General features: G+C 44.5%; 1 long non-coding RNA gene across 1 annotated transcript; it reads right to left on the bottom strand.

Annotated features, from left to right (window-relative positions):
* Positions 1-3,487: 3,487 nt before the first annotated feature.
* LOC141569225 (uncharacterized) lies at positions 3,488-10,808 on the bottom strand. Its single transcript, XR_012492709.2, has 3 exons — positions 10,683-10,808; positions 4,786-4,919; positions 3,488-3,796 (listed from the first exon to the last, which is right to left on the bottom strand). It is a non-coding gene; the product is annotated as an uncharacterized LOC141569225 (long non-coding RNA).
* Between the last annotated feature and the right edge of the window lie 931 nt (positions 10,809-11,739).

The following is an 11,739-nucleotide window of genomic DNA, read 5'->3' as shown; positions in this document are numbered from 1 at the left end:
AAGCCAGAGCCTGGTACCTCGGACTGAAAGGGAGCCTGGGGATATAGTGTTTCGCTGGGTACACAGCTGCCATAAGTCAGGTTCTCTAGTAGGTCCTCACTTAACCTCATTGATAGGTTCTGCCACTTGAAGAGAAAAGATGTATAATGAAACCGTAGGCTAATTGATATAAACAAGAGCCAGGTGCGTTCCTATAGCATTTTGTGGAACAAAACAACGTTATTCCAGGACCTGCTGTAAGAAAAGGTGAATGGATACCGGGTAAGCGTTTAGCAGGGTCTGCCCCATTTCCTGTCTTCCTGGAGCTTTCTTACTGGTCAGGGAAACAGACATGAAATAATCACATTGTTATATGATTACAAATTGTAATGCTGCTATGAAGGAAAAATGCAGGGACCTTCGCTAGGGTATAATGCGGAGGCCTGGTCTGCTCTGAGGCGATCAGGGAGGCTTTCCTGAGGAAGTGATGACAAGGTTTGTGCCTGGGAGGAAATCCCAGTGTGTGTGAGGAGACAGATGTAGAAACAGCTGCCATCCTCTCCACTGAGCAGGAAGCAGGGAAGCAGGATCATAGAGTAGTTAGATCCTGGGTTTATTTGCTGTGTGACTTTGGGCCAGTGATGTTCCCTCTCTGATCCTCAGTTTCCTCCAATGTATAATATGGGGATAATACAGGATACTAAAGTCCGTGGTAAGTGATCTCAGGGCTTTGCATTGCACACCTCCAGGGGCCGCTATTCACAAAACGGTAGTGGAATCGGGTCCTGTGCCAATATTGCACAATCCGTTACAATCATTGCAATTAATTTTGATAAGTGAAAGGTTGAAGGAGTTCAAAGAAGAAGTCTGTGGGTAGAAGTTGCCTAGACTCTTTGACAGGCATGGGGTATAGATGTGTGTGGGATGGACCCGGGTCCTCCAAGACAGTGGTTCTCAAACTTTAGTGTGCGTGAGACTCAATCACCTGGAGGATTTGCTAAGCCAGAGGTCTGGGCCCCACTCCCTGGGGATTCTGAATCTGTGTTTCGGGTGGGGTCCGTGAATTTGCATCCCTAACAAGTTCCTAGGGGATGCTGCTGCTGGCCATGGTGTGGTAGAGCACAATTTAAATAACGCTGCTGTAAATCCAATACATGGGCGGCAGGTGTGCTCCTAAGCACCGGGGGAGGCTGTGGGCTGAAGGCTGGAAGTGGGAGATGGGTGGAGAATCCCATGCCCATGTGTGGCAGCCCAGGGGCGAGCCTTGTTCTCAGACTTGGCAGGGAATATGGGAAAGACTGTAGGTCCCTGCCAGAGGCCTGGATAATCCCCATGTCCCTGTGGCTAAGGGGGGCTGGGTGCTCCACATTCACGCTAATAATCCAAGTCTGAGACTGAGCCCCAGGCCTGCAGCCCTGCCTGCTCCGGTGCCTATTTAGCTCTGCCCAGAGACCTCAGATCTACGTTGTTTCAGAAATGCAATGGCCTTGGAGGACCAGAGGAGCAATCTGTGGAAAGAAGGCTTCTTTGGGCATCTCCGTCAGCTGACAGGATGAGCTCCTGGGGGCACCCCAAGGAGAGGGTGGAGTTAGGGGGTTAAGATGCTTCAGTCCCCAGTGTCATGGCCTTCTAACATCATAGACACGATGGCTGTGATACAGTGACTTGACAATATAGCCAGGCCACTGTTCAGAGGAGCCCTCACGCTGGACCAGCGGAGGCCCAGGGGCTGGACTTCTGCCTCCTCCAATGCTAAAACTAGAACTCCTCCCCTTGAACTTGTCTTATATTTAGGGATGCCTGGTAAGATCGTTGGAAGAAAAGATTCTGTTACTTTCCAAGGCTGAGACTCATTTTCATCGGTGGACCCTATCCCAGGCAGGAAGTTACTCTGTGATCTGCAAGCACAACTGCTTTAATACCTCCCCTAGTGGGGAGCTCAGCGTGTTTCGTCTTAGAAGACCTCTCATTGTCTGAAAGGGCTTAAACTGAGCCTGGATTTGCCTCCCCGTGACTTGTAAAGTACAATTCATTCATGCATACATTCAACTGATATTTATTGAGCACCTACTATGTGCTAGGTCCTGGGCCAGATTCCCTATATTCAAGGAGCTCAGACTCTAGGAAGGAAGATGAAAGAGAACACAGATAAATATAATGTAGTGATGGAAGCGCTACTTACTAGGTTAGTTAGGAGGTTGGCCTAGGAGAAGTGAGGGTACGTTAAAGGTACCCAATGCAATCTGGCTGGGTGGAGGTGGGTGGAAGGGACAGATTTGCTAGGACCTGAAGGATCCGTTCTGTTTAGTCAGAGGAGGTGAGGGGAAGAGTGTTTCTGTTTGACAGAACAGCACGAGCAAAGGCCCCGAGGTAAGGGAGAGCATGGCTCCTTTGGGAAATGAAGCAGAATGCCATCTGCCTGGTTACTGGCCTGGAGGACGGAGCAGAGAGAGATAACACTCATCAGAGAGGCAGGGCCTGATCCCACTGCAGACCGTAGTGTGTGGAGAGGCTCAGATGGGACCTCTGAGGGGCTGCCTTCTTGTGTGAGCCAGGCCCACGGCTGCAGAAACCATGATGCCTATAACAGACTCCCCTTGGGGGCAGGTAGGTCCAGAGAGTGGAGCAAATCACAGAGTAGCTGAGGGCAGCCAGGAAGCGTCCCTGTAGCAATGTGGTTAAGAGCGTGACTCTGATCCTCTGATCAAAAGACAGAGAGAAACAGGTATTCTGTGTCCTCGATGGAACACACCCCTCTGAGTCTTGCCAAAAGGATCCGACTTGAGTCTCATTACGCCTCTAGTTCCAGGGGGCATTTGGCAGGGAATTCAGAGGACAGAGGATCATGTTGAGTTGTTTTGTGAGTATTTCATTAGCAAAAGCCAGACTGGGAAACTCCACAGGTCAAACAGCTCAAGTTCTTCAACAGATAAATTACAAGAAAAAGAAATAGATGGAGGGAAGACTCGCAGATTAAAAGAGACTTAAAAGGTATTGAGTTAAAAAAAAAGTCTAGGGATGTGTGCTCAGGTGAAAAATACCACAAACACAAGGAAATTATTCCTATAAAAGTCCAAATAGCCGTTGCTTTTAGAGAGCTGGAGGGCGGAGGCTGTGATTGGAAGGGAGAACAGAGAGGGGCTTCTGGGGTGTCAGGCAAAATTCTACTTCTTGACTCATGTGGTGGTTACAAAGGTGTTTGCCTTATAATAATTCACTAAGTTGTACATTTGTTCTGTATGTTTTTCTGTTTGTCTTATTTTACAATAAAAAGGTTTTGTGTGTTTTTTAAAAAGCATAAGTTCAGGAGTCTGCTACCTGGATACCAATCCCAGCGCTGTCACTTATTAGTTGTGTCATTTTGGGAAAGTTTTAAAACCCTCTGAGCCTCAGTTTCCTCATCTGTAAAATGGGGATGATGTTATAAGCTGTTTTGAAGATTACGGAAGTTAGTGTACTCAAAGCCTTTAGAACACTGCCTGGCACACAATAAGCATTATAAAAATGTTTGCAAGTATTATTATTGCACTGTTGTCCCCTACCCTTCTCTCTCGTGCTTCTGTTATCCCCTCTCAAAGAAAGGGGAAGGGAGAGCCAGCCATGGCATTCTTAATGGCTGTGGTAAGTGACAAGATAATCACAGCTTAAATCTGGGATCTGGCTCCATGACCACGGAGTAACTGTCTGCACAGAATGGTTCTGCAAGGTGGCCCCGATACCGGTGGCTTTGCCGGTGGCTCAGGTGGCAGGGCCAGAATATCCTTTCACACTTCTGGAGGTGCCTGCCACCTGCTCTTGTCCTCTTGCTGATGCCTGTCTAGAAAGAGAACAAGGGGGCTGAGTGTCATGATTGAGGCACAGGCTTCGGTGGTAACATGAACCTGAGTTTTAACACCAGCTCTGCCACTTAAGGGAGTGAAGGGATATATGTGTTAAGGGATTTCCTCTTCCTTTTGGAGCCTTGTTATCCATTATTAATGATAATAATTGTACCTCCCTGGTGGGGTGGTTGTGAAGAAATAATCCATGAATAATGCTTAGTAGAGGGCCTGGCTCAAGGCCTTCACACATCCTGTTCCCTCTGCCTGGAATGCTTTTCCCTGCATTCTTTGGATAGCTGGATCCTTCTCATTTCTTGGGGCTGGGCTGACATGTCTCCTTGACTTCCTTATTGGAGGAAGAAAAGAAGCCACTGCAACATGTCATATATATTCTTTAGAACATATACGAAAGTTATGGCCTGACATATTTATGATATTACATTATGATATATTTTCATTTATCTGCTTACTGTTTGATGCCCCCTGCCCTCACTGGAATGTAAGCTCTGTGTGGGCAGAGACCATTTCCACCTTGTTCACTGCAGTATATCTCCAGTGTCTAGTAGACACTCAGCAATTATTTATTGAATAAATGAACAAAATCCATTAATATATAAATGAATATATTTGTTCACTTCTCTATCATGTGTCTTCCTTGACTGGCTTGTGAGGGACCTAAGTGCAGGAATCGTGTTTGATTTATTCTCTGCTGTGTCTCCTGGACCCCTTGTGCTTGGCCAGAGGTGTACTGCGTGCTCAGTAAGTACTTAGCAGATATGAGCCTGGGGGTGCAGACGTTGGTAGCCATTTGTGACTGCTGCCCTCAGGTGCAGAAAGAGCTCCAGGACCCGTCCCTAGTGGCTTTCTGACCTCAGGTCTCACTCCGCTCTAATGTCCGGTCTTTTAGGACCATTTCCCTTTGGGGACCTCAAGGTCACTGGCAGTGCCATGGAATGGGAAAGAAAGGATTGGAAGCGGGACAGACCTAGATTCTGGTCCTTGATCAGTCATTTACAATCTCTGGGACCTTGAGCCAGTTGGTGCAGCTTCAGTTTTCTCATCTGTTCAAAGGGAGATGATAACGACCACCACCGCCACAAAATCCAACAACATGTCTGCCTGCAAGGGATATAGTGATCAGATCAGGTAACACACATGAAAGCTCAATATGGGTTGAATAGTCCTATACACACACGTGTTGTCACTGGTATTGGTAGCTACAAATATCTGTTTTTTTGTTCTGTTTTGTTTTATTTGGCTTAAAATAACAGAAATTTATTCTCTCATAGTCCTGAGGCTGGACATCTGGAATCAAGGAGTTGGCAGGGCCATGCTCTCTTTGACGTCTCTAGAGAATAATCCTCCCTTGCTTCTGGTGGCTCTTGGCAACGCTTGGTATTCCTTGGTTTGTAGCTGTGTCAGTCCAATCTCTGCCTCTGTCTTCACCTGGTGTTCTTCTCTCTGCGTTGTAGCTACAAATACAGAGGGTGCCAAAACATGTATATACATTTTGAGAAAGGAAAAAACTATATTAAAATTGTAATACTCAATATATACCGATAACAGAAGATGAATACAAGTCACGTGTATATATATTTTTTGGCACCCCTGGTATTTGAAATGGCCACTGAGAACCAAGTCCTAGGGTGAAAGAGTTCTGGGGAGAGACAGCTGGGTTTCTGTGAACATTCATTCTCCCCATTTTCCTTAGTGGTGAAACTCTTGATTTCCATGACATTTTGGAATCAAGACTACATTTCACAGCCTCCCTTGCAGCTAACTGTAGCCTTGTGCCCAAGTTTTGGCTAACAAACAGAAGCAGGTGTATACAATTTCTGGTAAGTGTCCTTAAAAGGAGAGACCTCGCTTCTTTTGCCTTATTCCTCTTTCTTGATGGCTGGAATGTGGCCTTGAGGCTTGGAGCTTGCGCAGCCACCTTGGACCATGAGGAAGAAGTCAGTACTGAGGATGGTAGAACAACCAACAGAAGGAGCGTGGGTCCCTAACACTTTCTGGAAGTCACCCCCAAAGCCCTGGAATGCCTCACTTCAGACTCCTTTACAGGAGAGAGAGAAAGAAACCTTCTGTGTCCTTACAGCCATTATTACTTTGAAGTTTTCCCTCAACCAAATTTAAATATAACCGATATACTCTCCGAAAATGAAAAGTTCACACAGACTAGATGAGTTTATTTTTAATTAACAAACACTTGTAACAAGCTATGTTGCTGGCATTCTATAAGCCCTTTCCAAATATGAACTTGTTCATTCTCATTATAACTCTAGGAGTAGGAACTCCTATTATTCCCACTTTACAGGGAAGTCTTGGAAACTTCATAGCATACACCCCTTTTTCAGTTCCTGCCTCTGTTCTTTCATTCAATAAATATTAACTGAACACTGACTATATACTAGGTCCCTCTGCTGGGTGTTAGGGATATAGGGACAAAAAGACAGACTTGATGGCTGGCCTCATGAAGCTTATGATCTAAGCTGTGCTGTCCAATATGGTGGCCACTCGCTACATGTGGCTATTTAAGTTTAAATTCATTAAAATTTAATAAAAATTTAGTTCCCTAAACATACCAGCCACATTTCACATATTCATTAGTCACAGGTGGCTGGTGGCTGGTGCAGATATGATGTGCTCCATCATAGTAGAATGTCCTGGTCTAAAGGGACAGCTTACAAGTAAACTAGCGATTCACTCTCCAGTGGGCAAGCACTGGCTATCCTATTTCTTCTTGTTGCATCCCTAATTTGTTCAGCTCTAGGGATGAGAATGGAAAAAACAAAGCAGCTGCTTGATTTATTTATGAGGTATTGTTGGTTTTGTGTTAAGTCCTTTTTATTCATCATCTCACCCCATCTTGGCAAGCATCTTGGCAAGTCTCCCATCTTACAGATGAGGAGACTGAGGTTCAGAGAGGAGATGTGACTTACCCAGCTTACACCTATCATAGATAATAAAGTCTGTCCTTGGTGCTCCTGGTCTCATAAATTGTGTCCTTAACACAATGAAAAGTCTGGGAGATAATAAGAACAGCTGATCTATGTGGCGTGCTTACAATGGCCATGTGAGGTAGTCTCTGGAAGTTTACTTTATATAATCTTCATCTCAACCCCAGGAGGCTGAAGGTTCTCATCACCTCATTTACAGGTGAGGAAACTGCAGAAGGGAAGTGACTTTCCCAAGGCCATCCAGATGGGAAGGCACTTGGTTTTTCTATCCTTGTTCTAGGCAACCCTAGGCCTGGCTGGTTTCTTCTCTGTGACTCATATCCTCTTGGGGGAAGTGAAGAAAAGCCAAGTCCATTTTCCCTCCGGTGAAGTTGGAGACTCAGCTAGGCTTCTGTGGGTTCAGTTTGCCCACTTGGGGCCAGGACCAGGCTATACTGTGGGGGGCTGATCCCCTGCCTCTCTGGGTGGTTCTGGTCCCCTAACCCCTAGAGGCCTTGGGCAAGGAAACTTGGCTTTAAGACCAAACCACCTACTTTTGAATCTAAGGGCTGGCAGGGAGGGCTGAGCAGAAGGCAGGGCTGGCCTCCACCCCCTCTCTGTGTTTACCTTTTGAACTTTTATTGTGAGCTTATCTTTAAGGGGGAAATATATTCCATAAACTTAAAATAGGCAAGACTTAATTAATAGCTTGCTTTGTTCTTCTGATCTTTATCTGTACAGGAAGATACACCCCTTTTCAATGTGTGGGTCAAGGTGAAACTACCTCTGGGGGTTCAACAGCTGCTCATTTTCTACTTTTGAACTCTGTTTCCCTTTGGCTTTTCCCTCTCCTGGTGGAAGGGTTTTCCCCTACCCCTCAGCCTGAGCACTTCACCAAGGTCTTTGCTATTTACATGTTATAATTATTTCTGTTTATATAATTAATAGCCACTGTGCACTGAGAACACCCTTATCTGGTGGGTCCTCTCATTATTTTCATTTTATAGATGAGAAAACTAAGGCCCAGAGAGGAGAAATTACTTTCCCACGGCCACACAGCTCTGAAAAGTGGAGCTAGGCTTTGAATCATTTCTCTGTGGGCTCAAGAGTCCCACAATGCTGGCTTTTAAAACATGTCATTTTAATTTTCCTTGTTGAAAATATATCTTTTTATTTTTCACAATCCTCTGAGGTACATACAATTATTCTCTACATTTCATAAATGAGGAAACCAAGACTCAGAGAGGTGAATTCACTTATCCAAGGTCACACAGTGATTAATGGTGGAGCTGGGATTTGCACCAAGCCCTGTCTGACAGATAGCCTGGCTCAGAGGAAAAGTAGGAGATTCGAAGCCAAACAGATTTTGGCTCCATATTGTGTGGGCAAATCACTTAACGCTTCTGACCTTTAGCTTCTCATCTACATGGGGACACTATTTTCCCAAATTCTTGAAGTGGTTATGAGAATCAAATGGCTGGGAACCAATGGTTATTGAGGACCTGTCCATCGGGGCCTGAATTTACACGCTTTATCCCAGTATGTATGGAATTCTGTTGAACTTTGTCTCTTAAAAAGTCTCTTCTGGGGTGGCTGGTTAGCTCAGCTGGTTAGATCATGGTGCTAATAACACCAAGGTTGCTGGTTCGATCCCTGCATGGGCCACTGTGAGCTGTGCCCGCCTTACAAAAAAAAAAAAAAAAAAAAATCCCTTCTGAGTTTTCCATAAAATGTCTTTCTTCCATAAACAGAAAAAAATATCTATTTTGAAACTATCTCATTTAATCCTTACAACTATGAGGTGGATAATCTTTTTAAATTAAAAAAATATTTTAAATTAATTTATTGTAAATTATAGTTGACATACAAAATTATATTAGTTCTAGGTATACAACAGTGTGATTCAACATTTGTATATAAAGTTCCTTATAAAGTGGTCACCACGATAAATCTAGTAACCATCTGTCACTGTTTATAGTTATTACAATATTATTGACTCTATCCCCTGTGCTATACATTACATCCCCATGACTTATTTTATAACTGAAAGTTTGTATTTCTTAATCACCTTCCCCTTTTCTGCCCAACCCCCTCACCACTCTACCCTCTGGCAACTACCAAATGCCGGAGACTGTCCCCATCTCTACAGTGTGGCAGCAGAACTGAAACAAGAATGGAGCCCGTGAGCATACAAAGACCTGAGAGGAGCTCCAGGTTGGTGCTGGACAGCTTCCAAAGTCTGTCACGCACAAAGGAAGACAGGGGCCTGGTTGCATGCAAAAAACCTACTGATACTTTATCACCAAGTGATCCCAATGCCTCTTCCAGATCTAATATCCCATGACTCCATAACATGCCCTCAGCAAGGTGTAGGAGTGAAACCAAATGTTAAAGTTGGGTGATTGGGACAAAATGAGCTCATCCTCATCAGTTATGAGCTCATCTACCACAGTTTATTATTTACAGTTTATTACAGTTTGTTCACTGTATCTAAGGTTTGGTGGATGATCTTATTTGCATTTTAGGACAGAAGTGACTAGAGAGTCACTTAGCTGGGAAGCCACTGAGAAAGGAACTAAACCCAGTTTTGTCTGATCCCCAAATCTCTGTTCCTGTCACTCCATGGAGGGCAAATCCTCCATCCTGAGTGGGTACTGAAGGGTTTGAAGTATATTTTAAAAATAGACTTTATTTTTTAGAGCAGTTTTAGGTTCATAGCAAAACTGAATGGAAGGTTATATGGGTAGTGTTCCCATATTCCCCCATCACACACCCCCACTGTCCCCCCATCTCCATCCCCTACTAGAGTGAGACATTTGTTACAATCAATGGACCTACACGGACACATCATTATCATCCAAAGTCCATAGGTGACATTAGGGTTCACTCTTGGTGTTGCACATTCTATGGATTTGGACAAATGTATAATGACATGTAGCCACCATTATGGTATCACACAGAGTAGTGTCCCAGCCCTAAAAATCCCCTGTGCTCTGCCTAGTCCTCCCTCCCTCCCCCCATAACCCCTGGCAACCACTGATCTTACTGTCTCCACTGTTTTGCCTTTCCCAGAATGTCATAGAGTTGGAATCATACAGTATGCAGCTTTTTCACATTGGCTTCTTTCACTTCGTAATATGCAATTCTCCATGTCTTTTCATGGCTTGATAGCTCATTTCTTTTTTAGCACTAAATAATAGTCCAATGTCTGGAATGTACCACAGTTTATTATTTATCCATTCACTTACTAAAGGGCATCTTGGTTACTTTCAAGTTTTGGCAAATAGGAATAAATCTGCTGTCAGTATCTGGGTGCAGGTTTTTGTGTTGACACAAGTGTTCGACTTCTTTGGGTAAATACCAAAGAGTTTGCTTGCTGGATCTCAAGGTAAGAATATGCTCAGTTTTGTAAGCAGCTGCCAAACAGTCTTCCAAAGTGGTGGTACCATTCCCACCAATGAATGAGAGTTCCTGTTGCCCCACAGATTTGAAGTCATTTTTGCATAAAATCAAACCCAGCTGAAGGAGGTAGAAATGTAGCTGCTGAAAGTGTCTTGGGTCTCAGATAAAGATGACGTTCCACAACAGGCAGAAGAAATCGGAGGCTGGAGCCCATTGTAGAGAAGTGGCCTGGGCTGGGGGCTGACACCCTTCTCAGCCTTCCCAGAGCTCAGACTCTCTGCCTTGTGGTCAGCCAGCCCCCAGAGCAGGCCTGAGGCTAGCTGGGGACTCCTGTAGGTCAGTGTCTTTGGATATCATCTTGCCTTGGGGACAGGCCCTTCAGGATGCCTTGGAACCTGGAACCCTAACCCCTGTGTCTCTTGCCTTTATCCCCATCCCAGCCCTGAGTCCTGCTCCTGATATTCCTGCATCTGCCAAAGAAACTTGACTCCCCACAATCCTAGTCACCCCTTCCCCCCAGGAGACGGCCCATGAGACATACCTTTCAGATGAGACCCCATTCTGTAGGCACTAACTTCTGCTTGCAGGAGCAATGGCCGCCATTTGAGATCTGCTGGCTCCTATCCCCCTGGGCTTCAGTGTTCTCAACTACAAATGGGAAGAGAAAGTATATGGTGTAAGAATCTCATGAGATGAGGCAAGAGAAAGAGCTGGGTGAACTAAGGGGCCCAAGGCTTCTGTTAGGAAATCCCCTGTTAAATGATACCCACCAATTTCCCTAGCCCCGTGTGAAGGGGTACAAAGGACATTGTCCCCCTCAAGGGTTACACAGTCCTTCAGTTAGAAAGGAGTTTGAGGAGACTGCAACTTCGCGATTTTACTTATTACAAGCTCCGAGCATTCATAAAAGCATAGCTCTGGCAAACTTCCACAGGGCAGGGTGGTGGTAGAAATTGCAGAAAGCAAAAACTCAGGGGACCCTTTCATTCCAGGATAACAATCAGGTGAGTGCTTGGCTTGGGCCAGGTGCTATTCTAATGACTATTCTATTCTAACGTACATTGAAGACATCTCCTCCCCCTCCTCCGCCCATGCCTCCTCCCTCTTCCTTTTGGAAACGGCTTTATTTGGATATAATTCATGTACCATATAATTCACCCATTTAACATGTACAATTGAATGATTTTTAGTATATGCACAGAGTTGTGTAACTATTGCCTCAATTTTAGATATTTTCATCACCCCAAAAGGAAACCCCATATCTTTTAGTTATCATCCCCTTATCTACCTGCTCTCTAATTTACTTTCTGTCTATATATATTTGCCTATTCTGGACATTTTATATAAATGCAGTGTCGTACAATATGTGGCCTTTTGTATCTGGCTTCTTTCACTCAGCATAATGTTTTAAAGGTTTACCAGTTTTGCAGCATGTATCAGTAATGCATTACTATTTCTGGTTGAATAATAGTCTATTGTATAGATAGAGTACATTTTTAAAATCCATTCATTAGCTGATGGATGTTTGGGTTGCTTCCACTTTTTGACTATTATGAATAATGTTGCTATGAACATTTGTATACAAGTCTTTGTGTGAA

This window comes from Rhinolophus sinicus, chromosome 9 (assembly GCF_057876585.1).
Source record: "Rhinolophus sinicus isolate RSI-liver-muscle chromosome 9, RSI-T2T, whole genome shotgun sequence".
NCBI lineage: Eukaryota > Metazoa > Chordata > Mammalia > Chiroptera > Rhinolophidae > Rhinolophus > Rhinolophus sinicus.
This window is presented reverse-complemented; position numbering and strand designations above follow the sequence as displayed.